General features: G+C 40.8%; 1 protein-coding gene across 11 annotated transcripts in view; it reads right to left on the bottom strand.

The window, feature by feature from the left end:
* The window catches only part of TJAP1 (tight junction associated protein 1), a 56,982-nt gene that overhangs the window by 23,305 nt on the left and 19,177 nt on the right, over positions 1 to 14,500 (bottom strand). For 7 of the 11 annotated variants that reach the window (XM_054977179.1, XM_054977144.1, XM_054977163.1 and 4 more), the window contains one exon: positions 1,736 to 2,225. The gene's annotated coding sequence lies outside the window, so the exon portion shown is untranslated. Of the gene's footprint in view, positions 1 to 1,731; positions 2,226 to 14,500 lie in introns of all 11 variants that reach the window. The other 4 variants (XM_054977221.1, XM_054977195.1, XM_054977171.1 and 1 more) reach the window with 2 other exon arrangements.

Here is a 14,500-nt window from a genome sequence, read left to right as displayed (position 1 = left end):
TGACAAAAGCACTAATGCTACATTCAGATGGCACATTAAGCCGACATTAAGCCAACAATTTGCATGAGCCTATCTTATTGCCAGACTCATGCACACAACTCATTCTTACCTCCTCCCCCTTCCTTTCTTGCAGGCAGAGCATTAAAGAACTCCTAGCTTAAATAAACTTTGGTTACCCCTGATATATAAACACAGAAGCACGGATAAACTGGAGTTAATGTCCACCCCTGCCCCAAACAAGCAGAGATTGCATGCCTAAATTAAACTGTAGTTCAGCTCCACAAATTAAAGCACTGAGAACAGAAAGATAACACTAGCAGATCATAAATAGTAAAAAGTCCAGTAGCACCTTTAAGACTAACCAGCTTTATTGAGGCATAAGCTTTCGAGAACCATGGCTCTCTTTGTCAGATGCATGACAAAGAGAGCTGTGGTTCTCGAAAGCTTATGCCTCAGTAAAGCTGGTTAGTCTTAAAGGTGCTACTGGACTTTTTACTAGTTTGCAACTACAGACGAACATGGCTAACTCCCCTATATCTACTAGCAGATAATACGCCAAGATTCTAGGTTGCTATTTCCCTCCAAATGCTCAAGCAATCCAGTGAGATGTTTTTCTGAAGTTTTTCCTGGCCCTCTAGCTACCTTCCCCTGTCAATGACACCCACCCTTAGAGATTGGGCTGGTACTTAGGGTGCAGAGTTTTTGTACACACACAAAGTAGGAGCATAAACAAAGTCAATGGAAGAGGAAGTCAGTAGGGCTTGTGCAGGGCTAGAGAGCTGCTGAAACAAGTCTTTGAGATGCCCTGGTACTGGCCCTGCCCCAACAAGCTTGTTGGCCCCTTGCCTTACTACGCTGTTGTCTTCGGGCCTCAACTAGTACAGAACAAACAACCTCACAATAGCATAGGTATTCCTGGGCTGCAGAGCAATGACTTCTCAGAGAGAAGAGGTCGGGTTCCAAAGTACAGACTGACTCAGCATAGTTCCTACAGGAATCAACTGGAAGAAACAGGCTCACTAGCAGGCTCTATGTTTTCTACAATTCTTTGCAAGCACAGTACAGAATTCGTCATCAGCCGTAGAATTCAGCATTCCAAAGATAAGTGGTTCTAGCTCTTATGTCAAGAAGATATGCAGTCAGAAAACAAATGGACTGGTGAAACCTTGGAAGTCAGAGGAAGCTCAGCAGAGACCTTGATACCAAGTGATAAAACTTCAGCGCCTTCCATAGCTCTTGCTTAGAATTTTGCAAAGGAAATACAGACAAATCTATGTATAGTTATACAGACCACAACATCCAGGCTTGTCATGTGTGAAGAATTTGGATGACCATGGCACCGAACTATGATTTCTTTCTACCTAGTTCAGGAAGATTTCCACATACTCAGTCAGAAGAGAATCTTTAAGCTCCCTTACAATAAGAGTCTGGGCCAATGTTAACAATACACTAGTGAATCATACAAAGAAGTTCACATCTACTTAAGCAAATATATACTCTCCAGCACTCCTAGGCTGCATTTGCCCAGCCACATTATCTTCTTGACACCAGAAACATTATCCTCTGGGCCGTATATCACTCCTGCTACTTCCCACTAGAACATCTCTTTTCCCTAGCCTATTCCCTCCCTCCCCAGACACCCTGCTGAAGATGTTATTCAGAGCACCAATGCAAGACCTGTGAAAACATTCAAAACATCCCCAGGTAGGCCTCTCATAAAATAAAACTTACAGACCCAAAGTGATGTCCTGTCCAAACATGTTTGTCCTCCCTGCCTCCGAGTCTGCGATCTCATGGCTACATCCAACACCATCTGGCCAATGACTCCTGAAACCTGAGAAAGGAAATTGTATGTGAGTTACTGATCAGCTTGACACCTGGAACACCAAAAAGGCCCACAAGCAAGAATGCAGTCAAACATAAACAGTCTGTTCTAACTGGGTTTTCTGGGGCATACAGCTGAAGCCGCAATTCCACATTACATTGGGAAGGGTCTTTGAAACTATTAGATAATTCAAGGCAAGCCTGTATCTTAAGTGGCCAGACCAAGAGCAGTGATATTAAACTATCTGGTGCTTTTCTCAAGGGAGCATTTGCATCAGAGTAGAAGACTTTGATCAATTATGCAGAAATGTTCATTATTCTTCCCTCTGTTAGATTTGGCAGCAGTCCAACAATTTGCAGTCAAACAGAGCTCACATCTTCAGAGTTGAGTGTCTTGGACTCTGCCAAAGAGAAAAACAATGACCAATAAGTAGACAAAAGCTGCAGTGTGGTGCTCCATTTGGCTATAAAGGCAACCACAGAAGCCTAACCCTAACCCGTCTCTGGAGAGACGACATATACATTTTCTCAATCAGCTCTAGAAGTATACTTGAGAATAGCAGTGCCCATGAGAAGTAGGCTTATAATATTGACAACTATCGTCACATGACTGCACTGGACCAGGCTTTTTGCTCACTCTAATAGTTTTTTTTAAAACCCCTCTCCTCTGTTATTCATATACAAGCTATATTCATGAGGGTCTGAGAGATCCCTTAGAGGATGTTGTCTACATTGACTTTTGTCCCATCACAAGATGCATTTAACAAACAAGACATCATACTATTATGGATCACGTGAAGCAATCACTATTCCAAAAAAACTTCTTTTGATGCGTTGGCTCATTAGCTACAACCACAGTTTACTCATGTTAAGAGTTTAAAAAAACCAGTTCTCTCTATTCTGAAAAACAAACAAACCACCACGAATTAAACTACAAACTAGATTCATTTCAGAGCCACTCACAGCAATGGTTACAACAGGATTAGCTGGCTATTTTAAAGAGGAGCTCTCTTTGGTTAATTGTGGGATATTAACTCTTTCTGAATAGATTTAGAATCAGAGATGAGACTGGTTTAGTTGTAATGACTTGTGACTTTATTTCATATTAACAAGTTAAACACTGTGAGGAGAGAAATTCACATCTCACATTTGCTAACTTCACCATGCTAACTTCTTCCCCAGATTTACACTGATTTGTCAGGAAGTAAAGACAGGGTTCCAGGGGATTCTAAGCCATTCACTGATCACTACACAGAAATCACTTTCTGTCCAAATGACCAGCCACAAGGGAGATTTTATTGAAAGAATCAGACTGGCCATTAACCCTTAATCTCATTTTCTGCAGTGCGATTATACATTAATGAAACTCAGAAGGAAAGATTTGACTGCCAAGTTCGATATTTTCACAGCCAGAAGTTTGTTAGCTAAACAAAAAGCGTATCCCATACCATCATCAGAGATCAGATGTCCCATTTCCTCACAGATATAGTACTCATGAAATGAACTGCGCAGCACAGTATGTCCTACCACTGCAGGATAGTAGCTACCAAATTCAAGATGACATGGCTACTCTTAAACTTCTAAAAATGGCAAAAAAGCTGAATCAAGATAACTAATGCTTTGTAGATAGCCAATACAGTATGTTTAGAGTGATGGATTCTGACCCCAAACACCATGTTCAAATCTCAACTCTGAATCTTTAAAAAGAAAAGATAAGCACAGCAAGAGACCTGGTCTTCAATAATTGTCAGTCAGCATTCCCCAGAGGAGCCCACCGACAAGAGCTCCACAGTGCATGTCTGGTTATTGTCAGTTCTACTAAGTTAAGCATTCCATAATGAGTGGGAGCAGAGATGTGTTATTTTATTTTGCTGCTGCAAGCCTAGATGCTCCAATTAATAAGTAGAGCAATTGTCAAGTCCTGCTCAAACAAAAGTCAAGTACTGTGAACAGTAAGAACATTAACAGTTGCTTGGAAAGGGCACTCTGATTTTCTGTCATCAGGCATTCAAGAACATCAGTGATCATTCTAAAGTCCACTTGCTTTCTGAAGTTGTCACATTTTTTCATTTATAGGAAAAGCAAGTGAGCATTTATCTAATAACAAGTTTCCCACATTAATTCTCTCTGTCATAAAACTTAAACGATGCTCTTCTACTCTCAACAATAACCTCCAAGTCTACTGTTTAGTTTTTTAGAAAACACAAGCACATGCACACACACACACACACACACACACACACACGTATGTAAGATATACAGAAGAGTAAATCTGACGTACTAAATATCCTCCAGTAGAGGGAGCTTTAGCTCTAGCCAGAGAGAGGACAACATTGTTCCTGGGAGTCTCACAAAAGTAATTAAAAAAAAAAGAGTCCCATTCCTTCACTAACAATAAACCTGCTTAAAATAAGGTCTGACATGTGCACCTCCTCCATGCTGTTTACCATCACAAATAAGATGAATAAAGGGGTGAGAAAAGAGAACCAAAAGGAACCAGATTCTACTTACTGAATGGGCAGGTGGTGTAACTTAAAGGATGCACTGCAATAGACAAAACTGGCTGTTCAGCCCTATAAGTCTTTACCAACAACCTTCCAACTTCACACATGATCCCAGAACAACCAGACTACTCCTTCAGGTACTGATCTTGGGACATTGCATATGCAACTCTGAACAAAGTACGTGTCACACATCTTGTTCCTGCGTCAAGTAACTGCAGCCCACCTATAACCCTACCACTTAACAAAAAATTTGAATGTTGGCTGCTTCCAGTAAAGGTTTTTCATTCTACAGGTCTTCTGAATTTTTTTTTAAATGGACTAATGCTGCTTCCTGAGTTACACTATTTGGTGGTTTTGCCCCTGGGAAAAGATGGGTTCTTCTGAATTTATCAGCAAAGAGATTCAGAAAAATCCATCATTTGCACTTCTAAATATTCATCAGTTTATTCTGCTTATATGACCATTGGCCTTAAGCATAATTAAACATGATTAAAATCAAATACAAATATATAATCACAAAATAGCAATGCATTAAAAATATGAGATCTACAGAGCAAAAGGTTAATGATAAATAATACTTTACAAAAAAGATTAAAAAATAAACCCATATAGTTAAAATTCAGCATTTAGATATAAAAGAAAATCAAGAGCTTTACAGATTCTAAATGCAAATGACAACTTTTAAATATTGAACACTTTGAGTATATGGGATATGCGCTGGCAAACAAGAAGCAAGCACAGATACTGGACTTGCATGCAAAGAAGTAAAAATGAAAAATATGGTTGACTGGGATGAACAAATCTCTTAAATGTATTGTCGAAGGCTTTCACGGCCGGAGAACGAAGGTTGTTGGGGGTTTTCCGGGCTGTATTGCCGTGGTCTTGGCATTGTAGTTCCTGACGTTTCGCCAGCAGCTGTGGCTGGCATCTTCACCAGTGATTGCTTCACCTTTTGGTGCTACACCTCTGAAGATGCCAGCCACAGCTGCTGGCGAAACGTCAGGAACTACAATGCCAAGACCACGGCAATACAGCCCGGAAAACCCCCAACAAATCTCTTAAACTCTAGAAAGCATTTTCTTTTGTGCATTGTAGTACTCTGCTGGGAATAAGGAATAGGTTGCCACTCTTTTCGCTGAAGTACAGTGATCAAAGACCCAAAACAGAGATGGACAAATATATTCAACCACAGATAAAATCTTCAGTTACAAATGAATTCATATACACATACTATATGCAAGTACAAAAATTGCAAGAAAAGAACTCTGCTAGTATCGCTTCTCGCTCACTCTCCCTCTAAAGGGGTTCTGTGAACTGCACAGATAACGTCAGTCCCATCAGCTATGCAGACTAGCAGGGACCAGTGCAGGCTAAAGCACTCTTCACATTTGGACTGTGGGAATTAGAAGTGTACAAATAACTTTCCTTGTATCCAAAGTAGGGCAGCTGTCTGGACGTGTCTTAATCTCATATGCAGGATTTCATATTCAGTTTGCACAGAGTACAGTTTGGTAGATCTAGGAGTTACCCATTCATTTGGCACCCAGCCAATAGCATGCAAACTGTCCAGGACTGAACGCACCTTAGCTGACCTTAATGAAATAAAATTAAACACATGACAATAAGTTAGTCCATTTGGAAGGAACAGGCAATAGTTATTGTGCTGCATATTTTGAGGGCAGGATATACCTCTAGAGCAACAGTCTCCTTGCTCCCTGCTGAGTTCCTCAGTTAACATGGATTCAACTCCTTTCATTGCTTAACATGCTCCTCTGCTTCCACAAGTAGGGAGAAGTCTGAGCCTTAACACTGTCTGCAAACACAGCCCAGACCACGCCTACTTGTGTGCCTGCAGGCCACCAGGTGTGGCCAGGAATGGCACAAGCTACGCACCAAACACACCTTTGATGTGGAGCTGAAAGCAGGTAGCCGCAGGGCATGAACAGCACGCCGCCTGCCGCCACGCTGACTCTAAACACAGGAATGCAGGCTGAAACCACAGGCCAAGAAAGGCAAACACACTGCATTCCATCCAAGGCAGAGAACAAAAACAAGCAGCCAAGCCCACGCGTCCTCCACACTGCCTTGAAACATGCCAGCAGCAGATCTCCACCACTGCCTCAGTCATGAACCCAAGCAAACGGGAGAGTACTGGAGCCTCCACCATGTGCACTGAAGCCAAAGATGACAACAAAGGAGTAGAAAAATCGCAAGAGACAATGCAGTCTTCAGAGAAAGAGAAAAATACAAGAGCCGGCTGGATAAGAACTGAATAATTCAAGCCAAGAACCGTTTTAAGAAATACAAAGAGAGGATTTTTTCCTCACTGGCTTTTGTTCAAATTAGCCAGTTGGCAAACTTGTAAACAACTCAATTTAACAGAAGCAAATGGAATAGGGGCTGCTATGCTTAAGCTTAAAAAAAAAAAAGCAAACAGCTTGTCAGACAAGGCCAGAGCTATAAGCTGGTTCTTGAATCTTCAGTTTCCAGATCTTGCAATTACATTGTTTCCTTCCTTCATCCTGGTTGTCTTTTCTTCTACAAATATTCACCTCTCTTCTCAAGCCTAAAACTCTTTCGTACAAAACCCTATCATTTCTCTCCAACACATAGCAACACCACGAATCAGCTTTAGAAACCAAGGCAAAGGGCTCAGATGTCTAGTGAACTTTAAGTAAGACACCCTCTTCTCTCTAAACTAGCTAGAGTGGGTGGAGTTATGCGTATTAACACAAATTCTCTAGTCAGAGAGACGTTCTCTAACTCTATTTTTCCTTATCAAAAGCAACCACATATTCTGGGAATACAAGATCACAGCTCCAATTTATAAAACAGATTGTGAAACTGAGGTGAAAGTTTCAAGTTCTAGCTACGCTGGGTACATTATGGCTTAACCTCAGTTGTACATTTGTAAATGAGTTTAAATTGAGCTGGAAACAACTCAGTTGTAAATTGAATATTGCAGCTTATTAGAAATGTTGTGAAGCAAATAATATGATTACAAAGCCATCTGCATGGATTTTATACACTGGTATGAATGATCTCATATAGAAAAAGGAGTACCTTAGGGTTCCTATCTAAAACAAATGGTTAACAGTGTTTCTCCGGTACAAGAAGCTGCCCATAATATGTAAGACTAATATGAGGGGATTGTGCTAATAATATACAATTAAAAGACATTATTGAAACTGCAGACCCTTTACCTCCAAAACAGCCACTGCCAGTCTTCTTTGGCCCAGATCAAGCCAAAGAGCTGTGTTTCCCTATTAATTGTTTCACATATGCTCTGTTTTTAGGCTTGCCTCTTTAAAACTGAGAAAGAACTGTATTCTCTCTTCAGAAACACTGAAATTAAATACAGGACTGGCTTGAAACAGTCCTGGAGTATGTCCTTCCCCTTTGATCCATACAAAAGGCTTAAATTAGAAACCCACAGCCACTTACAGGTATAACAAGAGTAGACGTTATGTTTAGAAATTATTGAAAAGCAAAGAAACAGCTCTCTTGTTTATTCTGTTTTTTAAAGTGAGATTGTTATCTTCAGCAAGCCCGTGCCGTTTGACTCCACATGAAAGATGGATTAGTAGAGAGCACCTGTAAAGCTGAAGAACCCTCTTCTGTTGGCACAGCTGCAATTAACAGTGAAGTAGCCCACCAGTGACCCACACCCCTTCCCCAACTGCTTGTAGATTTAAGGAGTCGCTATCTGTGAGGACTGCAATTCTCCAAGTATTCAGATATCAGAAAAGCAGCAGGCAGGCAAAGGAGGTGTCTCTGCAGCTTACTCTTTCCCGCCCACGTTTATTCTTTGTATGCTTTGCAGCATCTCAGGGCATAGCCCTAATCCTGCCACTGGTGGGCGGGCAGAGCAAGGGAAAGGGGCCCTTTATAATTGTAGTGTTGCAATCTGCCAGCCTGGCCAGGCAGCCTGTTCCTGCCTGCATGTATTAAATACCTTATAACTGATTACATCCCCATGGGCATGATTAGCAGTCTCCAGAGAACAAAGTCTACTTTCATAAGAATAAGAAGAGACACGTACAGCTAACTTGCTATACAACTGAGCAAAGAGAGCAAGTCAAGGAAATATGAGATCTATTGATACACCCATTAGCTCTGCACTGCTAACCCCCTCCCAGTTTGCACTTCAAAATGTTTCCTAAGGACCAAGTGGCAACAATGATTTGCCTTATTTTAAAATATAGTAAGTATCACTATACACACACACCCCTACCTACAGGTGGATCAAACACTGTCACTTAAAATGGACAGACCCTAAGTTAGTTCTGCAGACCAAACTAGGTTAATGCATCCAGATAAAGTTATCTACAACTGAATTTTTCCAATGGAAGACATGAGCAGCGAAACACTCAGCAGCAGGTGAGAGTTAGAAATTCTTCTTAACACAATCAAGTATTCTCTGGCAATGCCTTATATGCCAGAATAAAAAGACTGATTGAATCATTGAGTTATCCTGGGGGCTTGCAACTTTCAAAGTCACCAGGCCTCAAGGTTTTTTAGAAACTACTGAAAGGAAAAAGCAGATGTTTATAAAAGTATTTGAAACCTACACTCCAATCATTTTTGAAAGCAAAATATGACAGTCAAAGATGCAATTTTCATACAACGAACGTGCAGTTGAAGTCTAGTTAAAGAAACATCCTCTCCTTTTAAAATGTAATTCCTGCCAAACATCACTACCTGCCATGCAAAGGACGACCAGATCCTTATAAAGCAGTCTACATAAATCTTTACCACAATATGCCTCTACCACCCCGATTAAGAGCACATACACCATAGAATGGGGCCCACAGAACAAGTAGTTCAATGTGAACAAAGTAACCAAGTGAACTCGGCCACACAAAAAAGGCTGAAGACATAACTTGTTAAGAGCAGTGAAAATGGTTTAATATTTTCATCATTGCCTGAAGTACACAGAAACATTTCTAAAGCCCTCCTGCAGGATCTGATCAAACCAGGTTTCTATTTATTCAGTGCACTTTATGCTGAACTAGAGAAAACTTAATTCTTACTTTCAGGGAAAAAAAAGATGAAGTAACTTTGAAATCAGCAATTTAGCTACTGGCTGGAGTCAGTGACATCATAACAGATACTGCTGCCTTTTCTGGATAAGTTTAGCAACAATATTTATGCACGACTGCAAAGTGTTTCTAAGGCAAAAGATTTAACAGATATGTACATAAATATATATGTGATTCTTTTTTTTTAAGTTTTAGTTATTTTTTAAAATGAAAGTTTTATAAAATCATTTTTGAATAATAAGAGTGCATAAGTATCCAGTATCTTACATTATTTTTAAAAGAAGAAAACAGGCTTTGTGATAGCAATAACACCATAATCCCCACCCCCAACCTGGAGCAAGGCCCCCATCCACCTTGGCTTTACTGCATGCACCTCGTTATCCAGTTGTTGTAGTCTGGCACTGGGGGCAAGGAAACAAGTTATAGTGCTACAGGGAAATTGTGCCAAATATGTTTCATTTCTACACGTCCAAACTTATTAGCCAATCAGATTTCCTTCCTGGCAGAAAATGCAGCACTCAGCCAAGCCTTAACTGTGAGCCACAGTTAAGCCACAGTATGAAAAGGTGGCTCATGGAAAACCATGAGCCACAGTATGAAAAGGTATGCACAGTGCTCACAGAGTTTCATCCAACTTGTGCCAAGTTGTATAGTGAATAGGGTTGGCCTTGGAACAGGTTTAAACAGACATTTCAAATCCCTGTTCAGCCAGAATGTTCCATAGGAGGTCTTGGGCAAGTCACTGGCTGCACTTACATACTTGATTCTGTACAGGGGTTGGGTGCTCATGCCCTCTTCCCCATGCAGGGAGCACCAATATTGACTTTCATCTTCAATCTAAGTCAAATGTATTATTAGATCCATATGTGGGTGCCTAAACAAACAATTTTCTTTCTTTCTCAGTAAGCAGTTTATCAAGTAAGGGATTTATCAAGTAAGGCATTTATCAAGATGCCTTCATTCAGACATAACCATCAATTTAGGGGGTTTCTGCAGAGGGTTTTTTCATCAGTTGTGGCCCACTCTGCTTTGGTTTATCCCCCAATTGCTGTATGCATTTTTTGCCTTTGGTTTATACTTTTAGTTTTTTCCTGTTTCAACTGAGACCACTTTTACTCCAATCTTTTTCTGCAAGCCAATTTTGAGCTGATTTTTTCCCTTGTGTATAACATTTCTTTTGATTTTGTTTTCCCACCCATTCCCTCCCTCCCACCTCCTACCCACTTTTTGACTACCGGACGTCCATCATCATTGAACCACTTTTCCCCCTGCCTCCTTCCCAGTTGTTTTCTCTCTTTTTTACAATAATCTATTTCATATTGATTTATTGACTTGCCATTGTAATAATATGCCCAACAGGTTCTCTGAATCCCCAGCTTCCATTTTTAAAACAAGTAAATCTCTAGACTTTTCCACTGCAGCAGCAGGTCAACGTATCAATATGAAACTAATGATTATTTTAAAACTGGCAAAGCCCTGGTGACCTACGGGTGGTGGCACCAAAATAAAGTTGTATGGCTTGAAAAGCATATCGCTGCTGCTGTTCTGGACTCCATCCCAACAGCAGTCAGTTTGCCCCACCAGTGCTGGCCTCTGCCTCCTGGCTCTAGGTCAGCCCAGATTGGGGGAGGGGGGGAGGTGAAACTTAGATATGAGCGGTGAGGTAGCTCCCCTTTAAGGTTCCCCATGCAAGGACTAGCAGTGTGTTTGTTTTCTATATTTTTTTAAAACTCAGCCCTTATATCAATATGCTGATATCAACATGCACAAAAATAAAAAGGGGGGGGTGTTACTGTGACGTCACCAATGATGCCACCAATGACAACTGCATCCTTGATTGAAAATCCTCATTATTTAAGGCACATGTAGAACAAAATAAATCATAACTGTAAAAATACAAAGGGAGGGTAGATGTGCAGAAGAACCATGTCCAAACCAATTTCAATGCTTGCAAACTGACTGCTAAAAAATCAGAAATAGGTCAAGTGTACAGAAAAAGGAAAGGTACATACAAGCCTAAAAATAAACCAGCTTTATGTCTGTCACAGAATCATTCCAGTTTATTTGGGACATCTGAACAGTACCATTGTTACTTGGTTCAGACACCATGACAAACAGGAATTTGCCACAAAAGCAACAAAACATGGCAGGATGCAATGTGACTAATGAAACAATACTTAGTTGCCTTCAGAGAAGGCAACTAAGCAAATGAACACTCTACCACAGGATAATGGCCCTCGGGTTTTCTGATATCTTTTACTCACAATGTCTCTGTTACTGTTATTAGGCACCGGGTGACACCATGCCTTCGAAAATCATCTCTGAACACGAACCAAAAGGAATGATATTTCTACATTTACAGTCTATGCTTTATTGCACCTTCCTCAGCAGGAACAGTTTCCTCTTTTGTGAGTCAGTCAGTAAGCTTCAGAGATAAGGTATTATATTACTCAAGAGGGAACAGTTCTCATTTTGGCCTAGCTTTTAATAATCACACCTTTGCATCTTTAGCACTTGGGATCCAACTTCATTTCCAATTCCCAGAAACAGTAAAAATCCATTCATTCTGTACAAGCTTAAAGCAATCCCCAGTATACCCCCCCATGTCAACCCACCTTACTCCCTGGTGAGCAGTATTGACCCACGCATTTGCTTTGTTATACAAACAGCTTCATGGCATATTGGCCACATTTAGTGGCTAATCTCTCCACAAAGCAGAGCAGCCATTGACCAGGCATTCCTGTTCAAATCATGAGCAAGAAAAGCATGTTAGCACATAGCTACTTTAACAGCCTAAAACACCATTACTCACTGCCCTATACTATGCAAATCCCCACCCTCATTCCTTGAACTAATAGCCTTTCAGTGCAGAGAAACGCTTCTGCTATTCTACACTCTTCATTACCGGCATTCACAACCAGGGCAGTAGGCCCTAATTTAGTTCAGCAGAGGCCCTCTACAAACTGCTAATCCGAGGGCGCAGCTGTTTTCTCAAATGCACTGGCACGAGCAAACCTTAAACGATTTATGGCGCGTGGCAGGAAGACTGCTGGCTCCTTGTATGGGCGGGGTTTGGGTATAAGATCATGTTTGGACTAATGTTTATATTGCAGGCTGTCAATCTACTAGTAAATACTGCATATTAATTCATTCCACACCCAGCTGGAGCCCTGACTACATGAAAGCCTAAATACACCCATTTCAGAAACACCTGTAAGATGGGTGGGAGAGGGGGTGGGTTACATCCTTTGAAATAAACTCAACAATAGTTCTACGATCTCACTAGGGTCTTGCCTTGTTTTCAACACCAATGCCACCGGTTTAAGCTGAAACTACCTGGAATGGACTGTTGATTAGCATTTTTTTTTTACAAAGAGAGTAGATAGCAACTGCCCTCCTGATTAGGATCAGTGTCAGAATGGAAGGAGAAGAATATGACCCTTTCTCCTGGAGCCACTTTCTGGCCTCAGCTGGTCCCACAGAGCTGCTATTTGCACTGTGGAGGAAACATACAAGAAAGCTCTGTGATTGTCAGTCTAGCAACCAGGCATTAATATAGCTTGTGTTGATGCTCCCCATCTATCCTTATTCTCATGCAGGACAAAGTGCTAGGTTCAGGATGAAAAACAGTGCACGTGACCCCTTAATTTATTCTGGGGAAAGAGGTAGAGCATGTAAGAAAAAGAGCATGCGAGCAAGAGCATGTTTGTGAGTGTTTAAAGCCTGGGGTGGGGAAGCCTTTTATCACCAAGAACATATGAATCTTAACCAGTCCTGGATTTTGAAAAGGTGGGGAGAGGGCAGACTGGCCCTTTCTGCTGCTCTGTTTCTCCTCTTCATGCCTTTTAAAGAAGTACAGTGGGATCGTGTAAACCTGTATGTCGCCTTTCAGATGGCTTCTTCTGGATCAAAATCATGTGTGCAATGTGTTTGGTTCATGGAGAAGGTAACAGAGCTTCTTCTTGATCAACCCTTCTTAGATACCATTTCCCACTTGGGATTTCACCCAGCTAGAGATTCAGAGGAAGCCTCAGGTTAGCTTTGAGTAGCAAAGCATCCAGAGAAGTGGATGACTGAGACCAGAACTCCCTTGACTATCAAAATGTGGAATCTCCTCTAATCCCAGTAGTTTAAATCTGTTTCCCAATTCAGTCACTTTTCTTCTCTTAGCAGGGGAGGCTGAGGTCTCCCAACCTCACCCTGGGTAAAATCCTCTGTGTATACCAACATCCGGACAGAGCATTAGTCAGGCTAAAGAGGTTTTTTCATTTCTCAGGGTTGGAGTTATGTAAGTGCTCAATAACCAAAACATCAACATAAGGGAAATGTCTATAAATTACTGTTTATGGCACTATACACAAAGCAGAGTGTTAAAAATATTAATCAGATCTTGGAAGCGTGGCAATACCAATACAAACTGCACTCGTTTGAAAGCTGAAGTAAAGGAAATGTTTTTGTGTCAAGGTATATGTAAGTATTTCAAACGTTTACCATTTCTAAAGACTATGGTTATACTGTTCAACCAACATAATGGGGTGGATCCTAAAAAGCACTCGTGGACATGGATCTTTCCTACCCTATTTATAGTAAATGGCCAATGTCCTGGTTTGGTCATTCAGTCACATCACTGTAATCACAGCACAGAGACCAAGGCCTACTTCCCACCTTTTCTCAAGTACAACAGCAAAGGGAGGAATAGCAGCTGAATCCACTCTTGCAGAGGTCAAACAATATCTAAGAATGACAGTATTTAAGGCATATTTTTTAAACACACTTAATCTGATTGATGGGGAGAGTATGGGCACACTAAGCTGCAGCAACCTGAACTAGCTTTCACATTCAACTAAACTACCAATTTAACTTGAAACAAGGGCAGTTTACAAACCCATACCGTTATTCCAAAACAAATCCTCATGTCTTCTCAATTTAAAAGGGATTAGGAAAAAATAAGGTGAGGTGTATGCAATTTAAACTTGTACTCAACAATTGTAGTCTCAGATTACCAAAATGATTCAAAGGTACTTCCTGCATTTTTCTCAAAACAGATTTGGCTTCAAGTTAACAACAGTTTCTTTTTATAAGGGCTAGATGATATGAAAAGATTGGAAAAAAGTGATTAATAAGTGAAAC

This window comes from Eublepharis macularius, chromosome 1, assembly GCF_028583425.1.
Source record: "Eublepharis macularius isolate TG4126 chromosome 1, MPM_Emac_v1.0, whole genome shotgun sequence".
NCBI classification, from domain to species: Eukaryota; Metazoa; Chordata; class Lepidosauria; order Squamata; family Eublepharidae; genus Eublepharis; species Eublepharis macularius.
This window is presented reverse-complemented; position numbering and strand designations above follow the sequence as displayed.